At 43.3% G+C, this 24,315-nt stretch overlaps 1 protein-coding gene and 1 non-coding gene across 5 annotated transcripts in view; one reads left to right on the top strand and one right to left on the bottom strand.

Annotated features, from left to right (window-relative positions):
• NCOA7 (nuclear receptor coactivator 7) overlaps positions 1-23,889 on the bottom strand; it is a 99,630-nt gene extending 75,741 nt beyond the window's left edge. For 3 of the 4 annotated variants that reach the window (XM_075046884.1, XM_075046888.1, XM_075046887.1), the window contains exons 1-2: positions 23,794-23,889; positions 21,116-21,306 (exon numbers count right to left, since the gene is read on the bottom strand). The gene's annotated coding sequence lies outside the window, so the exon portion shown is untranslated. Of the gene's footprint in view, positions 1-16,618; positions 16,766-21,115; positions 21,307-23,793 lie in introns of those variants that run through there. The other variant, XM_075046886.1, reaches the window with a different exon arrangement.
• Positions 23,890-24,134: 245 nt separating this feature from the next.
• Positions 24,135-24,206, top strand: TRNAE-CUC (transfer RNA glutamic acid (anticodon CUC)). The gene has a single exon. It is a non-coding gene; the product is annotated as a tRNA-Glu (tRNA).
• Positions 24,207-24,315: the final 109 nt, after the last annotated feature.

Raw genomic sequence — 24,315 nt, 5'->3', positions numbered from 1 at the left:
AAACCCCCAAACAAACAAAGAAACAAACAAAACCAACAAAGAAAACAGGAACAGACTGAATTCCTGAATGTGGGTACCCACACCACTGCAACTGCCCCCACACTCCCAAGACCTCTAGAAATGCTTCCAGCTCCTGCTGCCCGCTCTGCCGCCTGGCACTGCAGGACAGCAGCCTCCTGACACTGCAGGATAGCAGCCTCCTGCCATGGCACATTCAGAGCAGCAGAAGAGGAAGAGGTTCTAAGGTGAGGATAAACAAAGGGGAAGGGAACTTATTTTTGAGGGGAACATTAAAAATAAATAATTATATGAGTAGAGCATCCTAAGTCCTCTAAAGACTTTGATATATTTATGAAATTATTTTGATTTTTTTTCCTCTCTTTTCCCTCCCTTCTCAGGCATGAAGAATAATATACCTTACTACTTGCAGTTTAAGTAGTTTACATTTTCATGAGACAACAAGAGGACCTGCCTGAGGCACTCAGGGGTAGGCACCCAGAAATCCTGTTTGCTGGCTCTAAAGCATCAACAATCAGTCCTCCAATTGGGCGCATGACTACAAAATTGCACACGAACAACAGCACATCCAACAGCACTAGCAATACAGAATCCAATGAAATATCCTGATTATTTTTAGAACATTCAATGGACTTGACAGCTTGTCTCTGGCCATCTGTGCCCACTGCAGGTCCTGGAAAGACATACAGAGAAACAAAAATGTTGGATATCATGCAATTCTCTAGATATATTTTCATGACCCTGTAGAGTCAGTATCTCTCAACCTTGCATGAGGTAGGAAAATGCTGTAATTCTCTACTTTGCAAATGGGGAACTGAACTACATGAAGTACCTCCACACGCTCAAATGAGAGTGGGAAAGCAACGTGTGCAAGTATCCTCCCACCAGCCTTAATCCAACCAGCCTCAAGGACCAGCAGCAATGACAACAACAGAGAAGACTACTTTGACAAGGAGCCAGTTACTGTTTTCTGTATAAAATTTAAACTGACAAACTTAGGGGACCAATAGCAAAGTCTCACCTTTATTTGGCTCTGCGAGCATATGCATAGAAATTAAAGCTCAGATCCAGAAAAGGAAATAAAAAGCCTAACTCCTCTGAGGATCTAGGTTTAAATGGCTCTCTCAGCTCCTTCAGGAAATATGTAAAAATGCAAAGAATTGACTTTAGGGAAACCAAGTCATGGGTAGTATCCTGTACCTCAGCATGGGCCCTACAAAGCAAGCAATGGTGGCAGCAATCATACTGTGAAAAAGCAGAGAAGGTGAGAGGCCTAAGCACAAATTTTCCATGGTTGGGAAGACAGAACAGATTAAGGCAGAAGACTCCCAGTGAGACAGCCAAGCAGACATGGTCACGCCAAGGATGTAAGAGGGACACCCCACTGTGCCAAGGGAGCAGGATGCTGCCCAGACACACCACATAGCTCTCACGAGCTCTCTGGTGCAGTATCCCACACAACATTAGGGTTTTTTTGTTGTTTCTCTATTTTACTTCTGCCCTGAGACTACAGACAAACAGTGCACACACCTGTTCATACCACTGCACGCTTCCTTATTATCATCTGCTGTAATATGAACACTCAAATGTTGCCACAGGTCATTTTCAGACATGAAGCATTACTAACGATTCTGCTTAGATCTGCAACTCTGCAGCAGAGTGTTATTTTACAAATAACAAGTCTTCTGGGTACATGTGCCAATTCTGACCCCTAATGCACCATGAGAGATGGGAAAGATTGCACCAACAAGTCAATATCAAGACCAAAAAAAGGAAAGATACGTACGTAGTGCTTCGAGAACAAAATTGTCTATCAAGTTGGCAGAATAAGAAATTGCAGAATAAATCACAGACAGAGAGGAAGTATTTTCAGTGCATTATATCTGAAACTGAACCCTTGGGGGTTGCTATCTGTGCCTCTGGTGAGACCAAAGCAGTTTCCAGGGCACTGCGCAGATGCAAATACATACAAACACACAGCAACAGGGTTGCAGCACAGGGTCACACACAACACCTTTAAGCATAAGGCAACAGAAACAGGTTAATACAGAAGAGGAGACTTGTTGTAATTTGCTACTGGGTCATATAAATGCATATCATCAGGCTTCACCAGCCAAAGCACTAATATCAACTGTAGCATTCATTCCAACAGACATCCCATTTTTAAAAACAGGAAGGTGAAAGCACCTTAGCACCTCATGAGAAATGCTGAACCTTGCAGCATTTCATTAATGCCTTACTGACTGGACTAACCAGCTTGAGTTTTACCGCTTTTATATTCTGCTAGTGTATTTCATTCCATGTAATAGTGTGGTGGTGCAGCCTCCCTGGGCCACTCTGAGATCTTAGGATAAGCCATGCATGGTTTGGGAAACCCTCCCAGTGTGCTGTTATCTCAGTTGCAAGTGCAGCAGGCTGGGGTTGGGGTGGCCAGGCAGCCCCTGGCCACACCTGGGGCCATCTGCTGCCTGAATCGTGTATCAGAATGACTCAGCACGAATTGTGGCCAGAATGTAAAATAATGACCAAAGCCAACCATCTCGAGACCTTAAAAACAGCAATCCAAGGTGAGACCTTCGGAGCTCTCCGGGACTGCAGCGGGCTGTGTGACCCAGTGTCTCCCCCTGAGCTGGGACACCTCTCGGGGTAGGTTTCGTGAGGATTGAAAGATCGTCCGTCGACGATTTCGTGAGGACTTAAAGACCTGATTTTGTGAGGTTCACTGACCATCCGTTGATGAATGCTGGCACATAAAAGTCAGTAATTCACCAAACTCACGAAAGGGAAACTTTAATCATAGGTTAACCTCTGTGGGGAGGAGGCGGGTGTGGGGTAAAATTTGGTTCAGAACTGTTGTATCTGTGCATGTACATTTGCAGTTTGCTTCAGAACTATTTTGCCTGTCTGCATGCGGTTTGGAACTGCTTTCTCTATCTGTGCATGTGTGTGATTTGATTTAACCTCCCATGTCTGTGCAACCCTGCTGTAAGTTTCAGGCGATCCTTGCCATTTTTGAATCTTTAACTAAGTCGCAAATTTGACTGTAACAAATTCCATCAAATCACTCTGTTAAATTGACTGATGATTAAGTACTGTTAAAATTATACAACCTAATCCTGTGATCTATCTCAAAAATATTAATAAAACCTAAATTGCTGCTAAACCAAAGCCATTTAACAAAATCTCATTCACAACAAATAATAAAGATAAAAGTTTCAGAATAAACACTACAGCATCTCAAGATGAAAGGTAACAAACGCACAGCCAGCAAAGAGAAGAGTAAGCGACAACTTTTTTTAGTCTTTTCTTCAGGCAGAATGACCTAGGTAAAAGTGAGATTGGAAGCTTTCAGGAAAGCACTAGCACAAGTCAATAAAACACAGCACAGACTAATTGCATTAAGTTAGATTCAGTAGAATGGACAAAAAATTGTTTATTCTAAAGCTACCAAGGTAAATACGCACTTATTTTAATACAATTATATAGTTACATTATAATTACCATGTAAAGTGTAATGTTACTTCTAAAACATTAATAAGCTCTATAAAGAAGTTCCAGTCCATTATACATAACTGAAGGGTGCTGAACTAACCTAGGAGAGCTTCTCCACCTTGGTGAAGTTGAGGCTGATGACTCAACCCTTGTTTAGGTGAGTAACCCTTATTTATGCACACAACTCCACTGACCTTTAAAGTATTAAGCCTGTCATGTTTCTTGTAACAGGGGTGCACTCTTAAAATCCCCAAATAATTAAAATGCAAAAATTAAGAGACTGAAAATAAATTTGTATGCAGAAGCAGTACCTGGACTTCTTGTTCAGATTAAACACAGACCAGTATCACAATTTATCTATCTCCAAATGGAGAGAAAGAGAGAGATTTGATGTGGCTATTGCACCCTGTGGACTCTCAAGGACAGTGAAGATAAGATCTGGAGATAAGATAGGCAAAGGAAACAAACAGCCTTGCTCTTGAGGAACTGGTGTAATGTTTAGAGGTTATTATCCCCACTACAGAGCTGTAGTAAGCTAACACTCCAAGCATTTTCATTCCCTACTAATGCAGTAAGAACAGGCTAAGCCTAGAGCACCTTCAACTCACCAACTGCATCTGCAACAGCCTATCCACATGAACAAAGTTCAAATAAAATAAATGAGAATCAATGTAACCGAAACATTTCTCATTCAGGAACAGAACAACAACAAAACATGATTCAGCTCCAATGGACATCCCAGACGAATTATGCCTACCTTGCTTGGGAAAAGACTTTTACCGACTAACTCGCACTGTCATGTTTCACACAAAATAAGGGGAAGCAAAAAAGCTACCAGAAATTCCATATCACCAGTGAGCGTTGTCAAGGAAAAACATCCAGATTTAATCTTCCCTCATTGGCAGCTGAATGTCACCAGATGCATTTTCCATAAGGAACAATGTATTTCACTGTGTAACTCGGCTGCAGTTACTAGACAGAAACTGGTTACAAAACACATTGTAAACTATTAACAGGTAGAGTGCTATGCCACACCAAATGTAAAAGTGCAGTGCTGTTTGAAATCAGGCCACTTGGGAAGACTTTCATGTTTAAGTCAACAAGAATATTGCTGCAGAAGTTTTAAAATAATTAACACCTTCATTTTCTTGTATGCCCTGTTTCAACCCACCCCAGTTCTTAAAATTAAGCATCAAGCCCAAGCCTTCCAGACTCTGCAGCCTTTCACACTCACATTGTACAGGTATACACAGTATGCGGAGTTTACACGCCAAACCTTGCATCTTCATGGACTGTTGACAGATAACACATGTCTCTGCCTACCAAATACTGTAACAAAAGGTACAAGGCAGCAAAAAACCATCAGCATTTGGATGAACAAAATGAACTCTGTAGCCACTGAAATACAGAAAACCTCATACATGTAAACAACAGAAACACCCAAGAATTTGCAGGGTGCTGGTTCCAGTTAATTGAGATTCCAGTAAATTTTAGCTATTTTTATTTAAAAAGCTAAGCCTTTCAAACATTCCTTGTCAAGAATATTGCTTTCATTTTACAGGTGAGAGACTGAGATCCCTAAGAACCTTGTGGTCATTCTGTAGAGTTACTACAAAATCACAGATCTTATAATTGCGAGGCAAATGGCTTACCCTTTGTGCCCTTCTTTCCTGGGACACCTACTGAATGAAATCAAGTCTGTGCTTACGCCACATACTAAGGCATTTCCATCACAGTTTATGTTGCATTTCTGAGTCAGAGCCTAAATTCATGTACAGCATCATAGTTCCACCACCACAGAACAAGAGGAGGATGCAGTTCACCGCATCCAGAGAGGGTAGGACAGATGTCACTGTTCTCTTACCTCTCCCTGGAGCACATGGGCATACACACATTCTATGTATGTGCTTTGCAGCATTCAACTAAAACACCAAGTACTTGCAGTTTTCTAAAAAATAAGAATTGATGAACACTCAGCACATCAACTAGCATTTAGACAATACCCTTAGCACTACCTTGCTGATTTGGCAGTTGACACCAGCATGTTCCTTGTTTGTAACAACTGCTAGTTTCATGATCTGTTTAGAAGCATTTCAAAGAAAGCCTGCACATCTGTTTTGACAAGGTCAAAACATATGCATACAGATAACCGCATCACTCCCAGAGCCAATGAGTTACACGTTCTCTACCAGGTTTTTAAGGGACATGACCAAGTCCTCCTCAGATTCCCCTCTCTGAACCAAGCAAAGGGACAGAAGCAGCAAACAGAAAGTCACTCCATCCTCACCACTCCTACGCAGCAGTGTGTTACGAGAGCAAGTTAGGTAGCAAACAAAATCATCTGACCGCCTGGTGCCACCTCCACGCCAGGTGAGTAACCAGAAGAACTGCCCTAAGTCCCATACACAGAATGCTGCTAAGGGCCATTGGATCCACAGAGTCACATATCCCAGGCCTGGCCATACATCAGACTTGCCTCTGTGAATTAGCTTATGCAGGGATCGAGCAGGATTTGCACTGGTGAAACAGCAGCACTACTGCAGACAGATGCACAGCAAATGTCCTTTGGCGATCAAGGGGACCTTGGTCAGCCAAAGTGCCAAGCCAAAGAAACTGGGCTTTCATTAGCCTCTCAGGCTGTTAAAATACTTCCATGCAGCAAGCAGCTGCCAGTTTGCAGTATTATGGCCCTTTGCCTTCCTCCCTTTCACCTACTTCAGCTGTTTACTACCACTCCTCCACCCAAAATTACCACACAAATTACCTGCAGCAGAGTCAGCAGAAGCAGCTCTGTATCTGCAGTTCAGTTTGTATCCTGCCATGTCAGCTCACACCCACTTCCAGCGGGCTTTGCTGCGCACAGCCAAACTGCGAGCACACCCTTACTTCTGCCACAGAAGGCAGACCTGCAGCAGAAAGCTTGGGCAGATAACCGTCAACGTTAACTCCCCGAGCAGCGACTTCGTTTGGTGGGCCTCAGCAACCGCACACTTGGAAAGACGAGTGCTGCTGAGACCTATGGCCAGCATTCATGAGATGAGAAACAGACTGAAAAATCAATGCATGTTCTCCGCTTCACAGCAAACTGGCTCTCTCGCTTCCCAGCTCTTTTCTCACCAACCCAATAAAGGCATTTATACCAACAGTAAATAAAGCAGAGGCAGAGCACGAAGAGACAGGTTTTCAAAGAGTCACTTAAACCACAAAGATACAGCTTGATGCTTGGCACAAATACCTGTACCGTAAATCACAGGTACCATAAATCACCTCCTACTTACAATTAGTTTAGGTCCCACAATGATTAAGTGTAAAGTTACATTTATACTTGTAAATATTCCCATTGTACTCAATGAGACTTGGTTAACATGTTCTCAATGCTTTACAGAATAAGGCCAGGCAACAAGGAAGTGTTAAAATATGAAAAAAACCCCCATCAATCTAACAGGAAGTATTAGAACTGGTCACTATATTTTAGGTCAAGTACATTTCCAACAATATTCATAATCATGCTGTGAAAATTACTGGAAACTTTTCTTTAGAAAGTACCCATCATTTTCAAGTTTTTAGAAAAAGACCCTGAAATTAACAGCCCACTGACACTACACTGTGAAAGATTAACATTTAAATACTTCCTCACTTCAAAAAGCAACTCAAGACGCAATACCTACTTGACAGAAAAATTATAATTTTTAAGTTTCAGCTCAACATCCCTTTTTTCCAATCAACCCTGACTCATGCAAATTCCAGGCCATGGCTTTTTTTCTGTCACCTACCTCCCAACTGAGAACCAAAGGAGCTGAGAAGTGGGGGTAGAAAGGAGTCTCGCAGTAATGCAATGCAAATGTTTTCCCATCTGAAACACCGTTAACAGAACCAAAATGCCAGGTTTCCATAGCAACCTTAACTGTGTCACATTGCATACACTGTACATTAAGTAACATAGTGAAGTTTAATTGTAACAGAAAATCCTGTACATTTGTGATGTATAAAATTAACACTAGAAACCTTCATTGTTTATTTTTCAATTCCTTAACCTGCAACATTTATTGCATTATAGTCTGTTGAGAGTGACCTTGTGTTACACCACAGCTTCACAGGTGCTCAGATGTTGGCAGCGTTAGATGCATTAAAACTACAACAATCGACATACCCTCTACCCACTGCATAGTCTGAAGCCCATTTTAAAAGCAGCAATGTTTCTAATTATTTCCTTCCTCCTTGCAAAATTCCTTTAGGTATTGTGTAACTGAGAATGATTTAGTTGTCTTGCTCTTCTGAAACATCCTTAAAACCTTTATTATCCTACTATTTTCATTACTCCATCTCCGGATTCCTGAACAACACTACACCCCATTTCTGGCCTTGTATCGTCACCTTGCACTACACAAAAAGCAAAAACTCCCCTCTCAAACTGAATTCCCCTTGCTATATACCATAGCACAGTTACATTTACCTACCAAATTAGTGAGTCTCTGAATAGCTGCTTGCTACTTTCCAGAAACAGAAAAATAAGTTTTCTCTACTTTTCTGTGTTCTAACCATCTGTGCACAGCTAAGTGTCTACTCAAAATTATTCAGGTAAATAGAAGTTAGCAACCTATTTCTCTGTATGCAGAAAAGACATAACAACAGAATGCTTCATACAAAACAGCTATATGCTATCCTTTTTTCAGCATACCTAATCTGGATTTCATTTGTTCAACTCTGGATGTGTTCAGTCAGTGAGATGGTTCAGGGCTTAGTTAAAAAAAAACAACAAAAAGTTAAAAATACACTTTAATAAAGTTGAGCACTGTTGCATAAAAAAACAGAAGTGTAGAAATTTTCTGGTAAAAACCCAGCAGTATATATTTTACTTCCAGATTACTGAAGTGTTTTAAACATTATTATTGAATCTAGGTGCTCTTGTTGAAGAAAACAGGCTGATTTTGAAACTAAAATTTGAACATCTTACACTGACAGTACTGACAAAGTAACTTAGCATTTCTGAAGCTAGATATTCCTTTTTGCTGAGGAAAAAAAAACCCCAAACAAACCAAACAAAAATCTTCACAAAATTTGACCTAATTTTACAAGTAGCTTCAATTCCTCCAGTGCTGCATTTTCATGGAAACCATCTCAGCCATATCACTGGGTACCACAACATCGCTGAGCTCCCTACTCATGTACCAAGTGCATTCAGAGGGACTACTCACTTACCCAAGTCATGCTTGTAATACCTAAGCACACATTTGCAGAATTGGAGCCCAAAGATGAAGGCTGCTAACTTTCCATTCACCACAAGTTATGCCCAACATAGCTGGTAATGGCAAGTGTTTCAGATTGCCCAACACATTTAAAACAAAACCTTGTCTTCACTTGTTTATAGCTACATCAAAGTATTTGCTTGCCCTTGCTCAAGTTGAAGCCAGCCAAAACAGTTAATGTATTAATAAGTTTTGGTGGGTTTTTTGGTTCATGTTAAAGCCTCTTTTTTTGAGGGGCTCTAGTGCTTCCAGTTTTGGTGTTAAAACTCAAAATTTAGCAGACAGCAATTCAGACCTTTTCACAGCTGCTCTGAAAATATGTCCAAACTGGGTAGAGACCTACACCTTTAAAAAAAACAGTAAAAGCAGCTTACACCTACCCCATATGGGTACATTAGTGATTTGTAGCTAAAAAGGACTGACACATCACCTGTGGGAAGTGTATTACCCCAGTGCTAGATTCATGTTCCTACCAATAACTATTACGAGACCTAGGATTAAAATGCACACTTCCAATCTCGAACACATGGCTGGGCTAACCTAATGAAGACGTAGTATCTGGCACTAGGTTCCACAGGTCAAAATTGCTTTTCTGAGCTATCTGCTTGCTGGACTCGGTGAAGTAGAAAGAAAAAAAAACAGGGAAGAGAAGCAGGAAGAAAGATATGTTTCAAGGCCAGATAAAGTAAATTCCAATTTATAACACAGTATGCTGTCATCCTAGAGCCTTTCAGTGAGAAAATAATCATCCATAGCTCTTTCATCACAGAATTCACAACAAATAGTATGTGGGATGAAGAAGGAATCAAAACTTAAACAGTTACAAAACTCAGTAGCAAGTAAAACTTTTATTTTAAATGCAATATAATGCTGACTGCAAAGCAGTTCAGAGTTAAAAACTGTACTCAGTACTGAAGTACAAGACAGGATGTCCTGATTTCAGTGACATCCATGGAAGTTTGATTGTTTACAAAGTTTCTAGATACTGGGGAAAAAAACCAACAACAAAAAAACACAGCCAGAAGAGAGGCTTTTAAAGGTCTGTTAGCATTTACTGAGGGATGACAATAATTTTGCCCAAGAAATAAATTTAATAACTTGAAGCCCTTACATCCCAAATCCTATACTGGTCCAAGTGACAAAATGAACACATTACAGTTACCAGGTACAAAGAAATACACATTTCCTCAGAAGCATCTTAAAATTAGGTTTGGTGCTACAGGTAGCCCCTTCAGCTCCACCAGCTTTCCTTTTGCAAACCTCCTTGGCTTTCCACTGGCATTTGCACAGACTGCCCAGGGCACTCATCAATTGTGGCTGGTTCATAGTGTAGCAGGGCCCCATTCTGTGAGGAGCAGCGTGCCCCTGCTACCAGGTCTGGGTCTGCATTTCCTTCCCAGGAGGAAAACAAGAAAGGGAACGCACCTTCCTTGCTCTTCTCACAAGCTTAATCTGAAGCACGCTCAGAGTTGAGCAGAAGGGCTAGGAACCGCTCTCCTGGGCGCAGTGTTTTTTCCACAGCTCACCATCTCTGGAGCCCAGGAGAATTCTCCAACACATGCCACTGCCTAAGGCCTGGTTGTTTCCTGGGGTTTATGTTACTTGCTCTTCCCACCCTCCCTGTAGAAGATTCTGGATTTCTTGTATTTGCTGTACCATTTTGGTCTCAAGATCAGTATCTAGTCCCCTTCCCGTAAAACCTGCCTGTTACTTGCCAAGCTCAGCCTGGGACTGGGAACTACCAGAGCAGGGCTCAGGAAAGGACACAACTAGTTGACAAAACACTGAAACTTACTACTTACACAATAGGGTCAAGTGCACAGTGTCAACAGAGCAGGAGAAAAGAAAACTAATCTCCAGCTGCTTAATCTCTTTTCATGACAACCAATGTGTTACTTGTACTAACAGAACTAATGCATTACAAAGGGAAATCCAATTTTCAAAACAAATAACCCACTTAAAAATTTAACCACTGAGTGATCAGTTAGCAGCAGAGCTCAATTTTAAGGAATCCAGAACTCCTGTATATAAGGAAACAAATGTGCCCCAATGAGCAACCACATTGGCACTTGGCCAACACAGGAAATCTTACTTTCCATCCTGTAAGCATGACTGTAGCAGGACACAAATTTAGATGCCACCACAAGTTCCTGCCTAGCCTCTGTACAGTGATGAGATGATGCCAGCCACCTGCCACCATCTACTCGCCCCTGACAACAAGGCATACCTAACCAACACAGCTCAGCACCATACGCTAAAAAAACCCAAAACAACCCAAACCACAAAACAAAAAACCAAATTACTTGCAAGTCAAAAGAAATTTCTTCAGCTGATACCCAAGCACAAGGACTGGGTAACCACACTGGCAGAAAGCCACCCGTCATTCTTCTGTGGTTCCGAATTCACAGAATCACAGAATCATTTAGGTTGGAAAAGACCTTCAAGATCATTGAGTCCACCTCCTAACTGCTCTGATGACTACTCAGACTGCTTGCTACTTGAGCCCACAGATCTGGGCAGCCAGGGGACTTTCATGTTCATCATCTGTTGCACAGTTGTTAATTATTTGGGCCATATCTGCACAAGTGACTGGCTTACAGCAGGCAAAGTCAATCTTTCACCACATACCTGAACACGTTTCAGCACACTGTTCTGTAACAAAGTAAGAGTCAAAGTTTTATCTCCTGGGTTCTCCACCCATTGTCACCAGGATGTCATCACTTGTACCACGCACCTAGTGGGCAACACCGGCATTTCAGAAGCTTTTGGAGCTGGGACAGATGGAACTGCCTGGATTTTATGTTATGAGTTATCATAGCTGCTACCTTTAGCCATCAGTCTTCACCAGCTTCGCTGCAAAAGGTTTGATCAGCAACCGGGATGGAAAAAAAGGGAGTACAAAAAGTCAAACATTGCTTATATATTGTAAGTGATGAGTTTCTTTTTAATATATATTCTAAATATCATACAAATAATCTTAATGTGTAAAATTACTTTATTATACTCTTCAATGCTCCTTTGAATTATCTGAATCTTTGTGAGAAAGCATGAAGGAAAAAATCAAGCCACTCTCTGGCCTACAAATCTTTGCTGAGCTTGTTACAGCTACAAAAACCTGCATACAGTATTACACCCAGCTTTATCAGAAGTGCCCAGGTCTCTGGCATCAGTACAGCTACTTAAAAAACATTATAAAATGCTACTTAAGTTGATGGTAAAATAAAGCCCTTGCCACCAGACTGGGGCATTACTTGACCATGAGACCGTTAACTACAGCAATAGATTAGTGCTACCTACTACATTATTTGTGCTCAGTGACTACTGACACAGCATGCAAGCACTGCTGAGCTACTGACAATACCGAGTTGTTCCTTGTAGCATCCCCTCCAAGTAACAACCTGGGCAGATCCCAATTAGCTTCTGCAATCACAGCATCATCCGACCTGGCAGGAAGCCATCCACACCTCTTCCCCTCAGAGGGAAGGAAGGTGGCAGTGAAGGTTCATAAATATTCATACTTCTATCTGCTGCATTAGCTTAGAGTATTTAAAAAGAAAACAAACCAGAAAATAAGACAGATGGCATGTGGGACAGCACGCAGAAAAAAACAGACAAGGAGTAGCAGCAGATAGAGAGCGCACTGTTAGAAAAGGTTAAATTTACTTGAAAAATGAGTCAGGGAATAAATTACCTTTTCTTAAGATAAGGCTGAGTTCAAGGAAGCAGTAGCTCTCACTGTGAACTTCTAAAACAAAGCTGTGATTTCCTCTAACTGTTGCACTGGGACAGCTCTTTGTCTGCCCAGGGAGTCTTCGATTTTAGGGAAATGTCTCTCAGACATCTACACAAACACTATGGGAAGATCCCAAAATCAGTCGCTAGTGGGTGAGACCACTGTAAGAAAATTTCCTTTCTAGAAATTAGTAGCTATTAATAAAAGGCTTTTAAATCCTGCTAAGTGAATGCAGAATGAAACATAAACAATCCTAATTTGACACTGTAACCAAAAGGTAAACACAAATCTTGCCTGTATAAACAGGTATAACTTCCCTGCTTAGCTTGGATGTTTTCTGTTCCTCTAAACCAGGTTGATATCACCATTACTTAAATATGACGGGTAGTCATACAACCTGCATTTCAAAAAGGATGTTGAAAAACAAACCTGTATAGCATACATAGTAGCCATAAGAAAGGCAACAAAAGGAAAAAAGTGGCACCTCAGTGGGATCTACGTGTAGCATACCAGAGGAGGCCTAATGCTTAATTACAAGGCATGAGTACTACAGGGGACAGTATAACTGAGAGCAGGAACAGCTGCATCTAGCTGACAAGGCCTTAGGACCACACAACACATGGAATTTGAGGCATGCAACTGAAAGCACAGCTCGCATCTTGAAAACAAGATAAATAACAATCAGAAAGACTTAATAAGATTATGATGAGTACTCTATCCACTGAGAGCTCAAGTCTAAGCCAGAAGTCTTCCTAAAGGATAAACTGTGGTTCCATGACAAATCATTACGTCTCAAATAAGTACATGTATGTCACTAGGATGCTATACCATACTAAGCTGAAATACTGGTACTATTTCTCCAAGCTTGGTCAGACACTGGGAGCAGCACAGGTGCAAGAGCAAAGTACTGCACGTAGAGTAACTCACCCTTCTTGGCACTTACTACTACCTTCTGCATTGCAACCCATCAGGAAGTACTGACAGACCCCACGAAGCCTGCCTGCACCCTGCCCTTGCAGGCAAGCAGAGGAGAACCTGCAGACAAACAACCACAGCCCCCTGCCCCGCTGCAGCGTGCTGCCCTCCCCAAAACTGAACAAACAGTTCATAGCAGACACCTTACAGCAGCGGCACAACCACTCACACCCACCAGATATTTTGATCAAGAACAAAGAAGGATAGCTTTCTGCCTACAATCAGAAGGGTTTGCAAAGAAAAGGGGGAAAAAAAGAATACTGCCATGTATGTGTTTAATGAATCGATCTGAAACATTACGTTTGCGGGGGGAATATAATTCCTCTAGCTTGCTGTGAATTTTGTCACTGCCTCACTGTTTCATGAATCCAGCTAGGGAAAAATGGCATGGGAATAAGGAAACCAGTCAGATTTTTAAAAAAACATAATAAAGTGTGAAAACTTGTTTCTCCTAACCTGCTTTTCTTCCTGGTCAAAGGAGGCCACCTGAATGCTCTTAACACTGACTTCACTCCTCAACTGTAGTGTTAGTTTTCTCTTTTTGGGAAAGCAATCTTAACGCCCAGGACAAACTCACAGCAGCAGCAGCAGCGTGACTCCTGCATTTTCCTCCACAAGGGCACAGATCCCGAGGCCCAGCTCCCTCACAGCAGGGAGCGAGAAACCACCAACTCTGTGGCAGGCAGCCATCCCCACTGTCAATGACTACACCAGCGAGCGGATACCTCACTAAAACAAGAGCAGTGCCCATAAAGCCTTAGACTTTTTTGGCTTATTGATCATGAGGAATAAGAGAGTTGTCAGTCTGCTGCTTCTTGGGTGATGACACTAGATTCACCCTGCCAGTAGAGTCGAGGACTATGACTGCCTGCTGCTGTGTCAGGCACCTGCTGAGACACAGAGGGAACAACCCAGATGCCAGACAGGGAGTTTTACCATGTTTCTCGACATTGGTTATATTCCAGCTTTCCTTCAATGCCTACTGGAAAGCAAAGGGAAATTGAGTCCCTCCATACCTCATTTCCATCATAATTATAATTTGTGAACATCTCCAGCTATCTGGGGCAGTAACTTCTTGTGTCAGATCATGCTGCAGAGGCTCACACTAATTTCTCACCTTTGAAACACTTACCCAGATGGGTGACTGCAGGGAGCCACTCTGACTGCAGCACCCATCTATAGGATTCTCACAATTTTGTTAATAACCTTTTTGAAGAAATGTTATTCTCCAGCCCAAATCACTTCCCAATGAATTCACCTTTATTTGAATAGAGGAACTTACTCCCTAACACTGCAAGCTGTCCACTGAAGTCAGGACCATAAGCTAGCCAAATATTTACTAGAGCAAATCCCCAGCCAATTGTACTCTTCTCTTTCAAAATCCTGGATACACAAAGCAACAAAGCCATATTCCTATACAATAAGAAGACAACTGTTCCAATCAATTCTAAGTCACTTCAACTCCAAAGGGAATCACTTATCATTTTGGCAGTAGATGTGATGAATCCAAATGGGAGTGTGGCTGCTGGTGCAGCGAGAACAGGACACTGGGCAAAGGCAAGGAGCAAGACTGAGAGACTGTGCCTCACAACTGACTTAGACAAATCAGTATTTCTAGAATTTTTCCTAACATAACACACAACAAGAAAAAAAGGTACTGAATTTAACTGAAGCATACAATTTCCTTTCAAGCCCAAGATTTTGATTTGTTATTAAAAAAAAAGAAAAAATTTGAAAAAAGAAAAAATTGGAGAAAAAGAAAACTGAAAAAAGAAAAATTGAAAAAAGGAAAAAAATTGAAAAAAGGAAAAAAATTGAAAAAAGGAAAAATTTGAAAAAAGGAAAAAAAATTTTAAAAAAGGAAAAAATTTGGGAAAAAAAAAAGCCAGGGGGAGGGGAAGCCGTCAGACAACATTTTGTCTACAAGCAGTCCCAACAGCTTCGATACAACTCTTCATAGGACCAACATTACCTGCCTGTTTACATCCTTAAAATATTTTGTGTATATTTATGGACATCTTCCAGGTAAAAGAATGAAAGAGAAAGCAGCCTAAAATGCACTAGGACTTATATATTTTTAACCATGACTTACATTTAAAGACATATATTTCTGATAAAGTAATTTTCATTCAGAAAGTATATACGCATGCATACTTTTCTTGGCGTTTTCTACTGCCTTCTCCATTAATTTTCTGAACTCTGCGTGTGTATACATACACCTCCAAAAGAACAATATTAGCAGCACATGATTTCCACGCTATGTAAACACTTGCTGATTCAATATGCTGGGAGAGTTCACCAATATGCATTGTAAGTATCCAAACACAGGCCCTTAGTCTGGGTCACAGCATTTGAGGCAAACCATAATCAATTAATAGGCACCTACCCATCTTAAAAGTCCATCATTACGCATTAATACAAGAAATGTATGACTGCTTAATGGGAGAACAATAATTGTGGCGTGTAAAGTAAACACATGGTAAAACCCTGTTACCGAGTCTAAGCGTTCATCATCTTATTTCATCACCTAGAGGACAAACAGTTACTGCATCCTTTAGCACTGTAATATTGCACGCGCATCACCAACACGCAGGTAAGCCCCTGCAGCTGAAAAACAACTCCGAAGTAGCGTACGACGAGGCACGGAAAGTCCGTTGCCCAGATTAGAGAGACACAAATCAGTTCCTAACACACCTCTGGCCCCCGGCAGCGCTTCTTACTCATGACAACCTGAAACTATAAATTAATAGAGAGAGAGAGCCTGGAACATTCCAGTAAGTCATCCAAGATCCCGGGAGGGAGGAAATAAATGAGCTTTGGGGCCGTGAAAGCCAACAAAGCAATCCGCTCAGCTCCCCCGGCCGGTTCAAGGCGGCAGCAGAGGCGAAACCCGGGGCTCGCAGGCACCCCGAACACCGCGGGCAGGTCACCACCGCCGCCCCCCCCCCCCCCCGCAACCTCCCAGCAGAAACGCGTCCCCAGCGCGGGGCCGCCCCTCACCTCCCCACACGACCCGAGCAGGCGAACGGCCCCTCCGGCCCCCGCACCCCCCGCCCGGCAACAAGGCCGTGGCCGAGCAGACGCTCCCGCCCGCCGCCCTCCCCTCGCCGCGGCGTAAACGGGAAAATAAGGCGGCCTCCCCCGCGGCGCGCACCTGCAGGGCGGGCGGGCGGCGGCATGGCGGCCCCGCGGCACGGTACGGTGCCCAGGCCCCGCTACCGGGCGGCGGCGGCGGCGGCGGCGGCGGCGGGAGGAGGCGGCTGCGGGAGCGCCGGCTGCAGCGCTCCCCGCTCGGCCGGAGCAGCGCCAGCCCCGCCGCTCTCCGCCCCGCCCCGCCGATCCCGCCTCCCGGCCGGCTGCGGGGACGGGGGTCGGCGGGCTCTCGTCCGGCAGGGCGCAGCGCTCCGGCAGCGGGGGTCGGAGCGGAGCAGCGGGCCGGGAGGGGAGGGAAGAGAAGGGAAAGGTGAGCTTTTCCCCAGCCGCTTCACGGAACCCGGCACCCACCCACCCCCCGCGGCGCGGTGCGGGGCCGGCAAGCCCTGTGCTGGGGAAGGGGGTCTGTCTTGGGGGCCAAAAATAAAATGAAGCCGAGCGCGGAGTGTTTCTTCATAAAACCCAAGCTCTGCCTCCGGAGAGGAGTTTTCTCAAGGGCAGTACTGAAACAAAACAGCCCGTTTTGGAAATGGAGGTTAAGCAAAGCCTTGAGATCCCTGGGAAACTGAAAACCGTGCGAACTTGGATCTGCTGTCGCCACGCTGCCAGCACGCAGGCTTCTTCGCCCAACCCCCAAAACGCGCTACAGGTACCAGCAACTCCATTCCCTTACCCGAGATAACTCCAGGTAACCCTTCCAGACGTTTGCGGCTAGCCTAAACAAGATACAGCTTCGTATTCCCTCCTTCGGTCAGTAACCAGCTCTGAAAGAGCGGAAAGCTTAAGGAAAGGCCCACGGTATTGTAACACCATTAAACCCCCAATTCTGCAGTTCAAAAGCCTGAAGATAGGTAGATACCTGCATAAACTAAAACGCAAAGCGTATACATACACATACTAAAAGAATGTGCAAAAATAAAATAGCAAGTGGTATGCAGGTGTCTCAACATCAGAACCATTTTTCTTAGTAGTTATAATGTTACACATCCAACAAGTTTTAACTAAGAAGGGTATCTGTCAACAGCCTATTTTTTAACCTAGCAGCTGCTTAAAGATCCATTCCAAAATACTTTGTGTCAATTTCAGGACTGAATGCAACTCCAATATGGACACACAGCCACCTCCGGCCACTACCATTGCCCTACCCGTAGCATGTGCCTTCTACCACTCAGTGTCGGCACGGGGACAATAACCATCTCCACTCCTCCACGAAACTTGCTGCTCTACTTCCAGCTAAAATTGAAGTTTGCATCAGTTTTGGTTGGGTTTTTTTTTCTCCTCCAAACCAGTTTATTTTACAAGGTACAGATCTTTTTTTAAAACATAGTCTCCTGCTTAGAGGATACATTTTGATGGCATACTGCAGTTACCACATCTTGTATCTGTATTATTACGCAGGCAACAGATAGGCAAACCTAAAGTTACACTGGTTAAAATCTCCAAGACCACACTGGCATGAGGATTCTCCAATGCAGCACAGAATGGGGCCCTGCTCTCAGTTACTCCTCCAGTACTGCTTAGGTAACAAAATGGGGAAAAAAGAGGAAGAAAACTGCAGACCTAAATGAGTAGCGCTTACTTGACTTCTTTCAGATTTGCCAAATTGCAGTAGAATATATGCAGCCCTATCCATCGAAGTGTGGAAAACCCACTTAGCTCTCAGCTGAACTTGCACAACAATGACAGTGACTAACGCCTTATTTTAGCTCCAGGAAAAGTTGTCTCTGTCCTAATGTACCAGTTCACTGTCCGTCATTGTTCCAAGCACCTCTACTGCATTGTGTTAAAAGCTCTATGAGGACAATGCATAGATTCCATACAGCAGACAAAGAAACTACAAGTTTCTACAGTATTTACATTGCCCCAAGCATTTCAAATACATATTCTAGCCTACTGGCATGGGGAAGAAATCACTCAAGCTCCTGTCAGAGCAGCAGAATAAGCAGGCTAGGGCTGGAACAGAAGCATCATACAAGTTCTGGTTACAGCACTGTGGGTTATTGCCTGGAGCTCAACCCACAGACTTCATGTCATTGGAAGAAACTGTGTGAGTGGGATCTAATGTACCATTTTCTTTTACTGAGTTTGGAAGTAAGAGGTAATGCCTGACTACCTGTTAAAACGATTATATACACACACATCACCTTCGAAATAAAACCTCTGAAATAAAGTTTAGTTTGGGTCTCTATAGCATAGAGGATAGAAGATGGTCTGAATGGTTTGCTCTTTCTCGTGGCAATAGGATCCATGGCAATTGAATTGAATACAAATGATCTAACATCATTTTATTAATTGTCTTTGTGATATCAATGTTTAGAATATCTGAGAAAATCTTAAATTCATGTCGCTCATTCATTTCAGGATTGGGCACATTTGGTTTATCACTTATTGCACTATTTTGATGGAGATAAAATACAGGTTTGCTTTTTTAATCACTACCAAATTGTGAATTTTTACCCTTGAAAAAGATTTCTCACACAAACTCACATGTATAATAACACATGGAAGACAGAATAGACTTGGGATACTTAAGTACAGTGTTTGAATAAGGGTTGATCTCCCACAATACGCACTTCAGTGAATATTAATAGAGCTGCATACATTACAGAGAAAAAAATTGTCCCAAGTACTGACAAGAAGTTTATGGCCTGCACTCAGATCAGCTTATGCTAATATAAAAAAATACTGTGTTGCTCATGTGTGGTTCATGTAATTAATTTTTTTTTTTTACCATCTGTAACTGCTAGCTTACAGCTCATTTAAGACAGACAACCTGCCATCATTACACTGATGAGCTTGAATACCATAACAGTCCAGTTTTGAAAAGGTATAAAATAAAAGTGACACCAATCTTTTCTTTTGCCGTTAGCAGTCATCCTGGTTTTTCCCCAATTACTCTTACAATTATTCACCATGAAGTAGTCACAAAATAGGTTTCATATAGGCAGACTTTTATGCATAATTGAGGCTCTGCTTGATCCTACCATGCACTGGGGGTTGACTTTTGTAACAATACATTGCTATTTTTAGCCTAGTTTCTTTGGTTTATGTAATGATGAATTTTCTGAGTGTCCCCAACTAACCCTGTAACTTTGAATTGATTGTCTGGATATAACTCAATTTGACCGAGTTACTGAAAACTTCTACAAGTTTCACAAAAATGACAGAGAAAGAGACCACAGCTTGAAACTTTTATAAGAAGTTCTCCCCTAATAACTGATTCTGTGCACCCGTTTCTACTGTCTAGTAGAGCAAACCAGAAGTTGCTTCCAAAATGCTCTGCAGAAGAAAGACTAAAAGAAAAGGAATCTGCTGAGATACAGAGGAGATGATAAAAAAAGTCATATTTGTTTCAACTAAGATATTTTGTTGAGTTCAGTGGACACTCCACCGCCATACCTTATCCCAAACCCCAGAATCACATGCATTTTAGCACAGGCTAAGAGAAAAAAAGCTGACACAGGTTCTCCTGGACCAAATATGGTGTCAGGGGAAGAACGGAAGATCAAGGAAAACAATACAAGAACTTGTACAATTATTTATAAAAGTATTTCTGGTGAGTTACTCCCCCATTTTTCTTCAGGATCTTTAAAATATTTTCTTTAATAGTGAATGCCTAGTCTGCACAGTATTAAGACATGACACTGCAAATTCTCACATACTGCCCTCTAGCCCTACTTAAATTAAAATACAAGAAGATAGAGCAAGTCACTGTACAGCTTGGAAGATGATCTTGGAGCTAGGAGTATCAGAACTGCTGTAACATTTGGACAACGCCTTTTGAGACTTTCCTTAGATTCTTTCCATAAAAACATTATTATGGTGAAAGTAGATACAAGAAATATAAACCACAATGGTATTTTTCCCCCAGAAAATCATTATAATCTAACAGTTAAGTAATCATTCTGACCATACATGGAAATTAAACATAAAACAGCAAAAGACTGTGCATCATCTTTTCCTTCCCTCTCCTCTACGCCTCCCTGAAACTGGGATGATGTACATTTTAAAGCTGTCTAACTTAAAGAAGAAAAGTTAATGCCAAGACTTTCCAGATGAAATACACAGTTGAGGAAAGAGAGGAGTGATAAATGCAGACATTACACATAGTTATAAATAGCATTTACAGCTTCTGTGCAAATCAAGGATTTTCACTAGTGCTGAAGCATGTACCCCGGGTACTAAAGACAATTTGTACTTACCATTATACAGCAGAAGCATACCCAAATAATATACTTTCAGTAAATTAGCACATTACTTTGATGTTATTCTTAGTTGTTTTCACATAGTAAACCTACTGTCACGCATCAATTAACATGGCAAATTAAAGTAATAATAAAATGTAATATATTCATATGGAACAGACAAGTTAATTGCATGCTGCTTTACAGCTTGCATTTAAAGTAATTGCTCTGATTTTTCAGGTTCCAAAATTCAGCTTTGCATACCAAACTCTGAAAGCTGGGGCACAGTACCTCTAGCATTGAATGTTACTCACTTGGTTTTACTGACACACTGCCGTTCCGTTGTGTTAAGTGAAAAGACACATCGGCCTCTGACATTCCTTCCCTGGCGCTTTCAGGAGGATCATTCTTCTCCAACTAGCATCGCGGGGATGCAGGCACAGGCACTGGCTGCTTCTGCGCTGGCAGGAGGCTGAATCGCTGACAGTTTCACTGATGCATTTCTCTATCAGATATAGGAAACCACAGAAGAGGCATAATCTTTTGTCAGTGCACATGACTTGTACAGAAAAGAAAGCTATTTCTAAAAATAACTAGACAGCATATGACTCTCAGTGCTGCTTTCCTGGTGGTCTAGTGGTCAGCCCCCCACACCCCACAACCTGGGTTCACATCCAGGAAAAGATTTCTTATTTCAGTGAAACTTCTCAAGTACATACATTAGAGTTTTCACTACTCTTACAGCTGTCATCAACGACCCTTTCACTGGGTAACAGAAATTTAGTATGATACATTACACATCTTGAAAATAACTTGCTAATTGTCAAGCATAGCGATAGAACACGGGGTAATGGTTTTAAACTAAAAGAAGGTAGATTTAGACTAGATATAACAAAGAATATTTTTACGATAAGGATGGTGAAACACTGGCACAGGTTGCCCAAAGAGATGGTAGATGCCCCATCCCTGGAAGTGTTCGAGGCCAGGTTGGACGTGGCTCTGAGCAACCTGATCTAGTTGAAAATGTCCCTGCTTATGGCAGGGCGGTTGGAATAGATGACCTTTAAAGGTCCCTTCCAACCCAAACTATACTACGATTATATGATAACAGAGCAGGAATTATTTGTTTCTACATCTAACACTTTCCTAAGACATGGACAAAACACGTTTGCCCACCCTGCCATCAGCCATGAGATTCCCTCTTTCATAGGGTCAGCTACTTTTCTGAAATTGTCGGAGGAAATATTTTGTCTCTGTCACTCAGGCAGCTTAAGAATTGGGGGGCTCACCCCTGCATTCCTCTGAGGTGTTGCACAACGGAGGTACTCTAAGAACAAAGAGTGGCAACAACCCTTCTGTAACACACGTCTTCAACACTCCAAATGCAGCTGACGTGGATCTACCCTAGTTTTAACTTAGCTGTCTCAAGTGCTGCTAGCATCACAGCCATGGAAGCACAGAAGTCACAACCCTTCCAAAACGCACCTGAGAAGCACCCAGGGTGGGGAAGCCTATGCTTTTAACCATGGAGCTAGTGAAGCTTACAAAGTCCTTTAAAGCTAGCTCAGTTTCTGTGGTATAGAACCACCTTAATATTTGGTTGGTGTTCCTTGCAGGTTCCGGGGCCAAAATCATCCCTACATCTGCACTGGCAAATTTTCCCTTGGCTCATAGTTACAGGAAACCAGGTCCCACTTTGCCTTGCTCTTCAACAAGGGGCACAGATTACCTGCTGGGACCAGGTGACCTCTCCCACCTAACCACGTCCCCCTCTTTGCAGTCGCCTCAGGCCCTGGTGGTACCTCAGCGTGAGCTGTGCTCTGTCTCCAGTGCTCCACAGCTTTGTCTCCTCAGGGACTGAAATGGCCTCGTCTTACCAAAGAAGCTGCTATCACTAAACACATCAAGCGGAGTTCTTGCGGTATGTAAGGTATCTGACTATATCTAATAGGGCCTGATGGGAACCTCACATTTTGTAAGTTATCTACATCATTGCACAGTAAAATTGCTCACACTGGACAAAAGAAAGCTCCATCACAATCGAGATACACATTTTGTTCAAGCCTGCCACCGTGAAAGGTTTGGCATGAAATGAACCATTGGCTGAACAGGGACTTTGGTGAGATGGAAACCAAACACCCAAACCTCCTCAGTACATCTCCGAAGAAAGAGGTCTCCTTAAGTTTGCTTTCAGACTCTAAAGCTTTTCAAGATAAGCTAAGGCATATTTGCATAGCCCACAAGCATGAAGTCTGAAGCTTATCTATCTTAACAGGGAAAAGGTTTCCTATGTAATGCATTTCAGAGGCAGAGGGTTTGAGAACTAGAGAATTTGCTTGTGTAGAGCAAGCCCTCTTATTTTATGGCCACTGCTTAAACAGGGAAAATTACTTTGGCTATCACGGCTCACACATCTACTTTGCCGATGAAATCAACATGCCAGAAGAAAAAGCGCTTATGCAGATGTCATCTGCATCCGTGGCAGAGTTTCCACTGCTCTCACAGAAACCTCACCAAACGAAGCAACGTTCCAGATTCCTCTGTCGGAGAAACCTCACCAAAAGAAGCAACGTTCCAGTTGCCTCTCTCAGAGAAACCTCACCCAAAGAAGCAAAGTTCCAGATTCCTATCGATCCTGCAAGAGGGCCCTGGCAGCGCAAGGCCAGTCAGGCTTCCCTCTGGGGAGCCATGGGCTCCCACCTGAGGTAGGCCTTTCTGATCGCCTCTCCCCCCAAAACCAAACACCGAAAACCGGCGAAGCTGTGCTCTTTTTGGTTCCACCGCCTGCCTGAAAAGCAGTTAAGACGGAGCAGGTCAAAGCACCACCAGCCGGGGTCTGCAGCGCAGAGCGCTCGGCTGACGAGGCCCGGCCCGCAGCCGCCACAACGGCCCGCAGAGAGACCGTCCTGTGAGGAACAGCAGGAACAGGCAACACGAAACGAGGAAAAAAGCAACCCCGCTGCCGCCGAGGCCCCGGCCGCCCAGCTCTTGCCTGCCGCGCCGTGGGGGGCACGCCTGCTCCCGCTCCTGCACCGCCGGACCGACGGCAGGGCCGGGCGCTCCGTCCCGCCGCCATCCCACCTCCCGCCCACGGCGAGGGCCCTCTCCCGCCTCGCCTGAGGCGCCCTCCCTCCGCCCCACCCTGCCGGCGCCCTCCCCCCCTTTTCCGTGGGGTGGAATGGAACGTCCCTCCCTACACCCCGCTGCCTCCGGGACTTGGTACTGGCCGGGAGGTGGGAGCACGAAGAAGAGAAACTAGCAGGGCGGTGAGGCGCGGGGGCGTGGTTATGGGCGTGAGCTCTTGGGGAAGGAGTTAAGAGCAGTGTATGCCGATCCCTGGTGGTCTAGTGGTTAGGATTCGGCGCTCTCACCGCCGCGGCCCGGGTTCGATTCCCGGTCAGGGAAGAAAATTTTTTCTTTTTTTTTTCCCCCTCCCTGATCCTTTTGCTTTTCAGGATTCTCTCCACCCTTCTCTTTCTGCTCTTTCAACTCAGGGAGCAATCGGCCGGCTGCT

The sequence above is a fragment of the Buteo buteo genome, chromosome 15 (genome assembly GCF_964188355.1).
Source record: "Buteo buteo chromosome 15, bButBut1.hap1.1, whole genome shotgun sequence".
Classification (NCBI taxonomy): Eukaryota; Metazoa; Chordata; class Aves; order Accipitriformes; family Accipitridae; genus Buteo; species Buteo buteo.
Note: the sequence above shows the minus strand (reverse complement) of the source record. Positions and strands in the feature narration are given on the sequence as shown.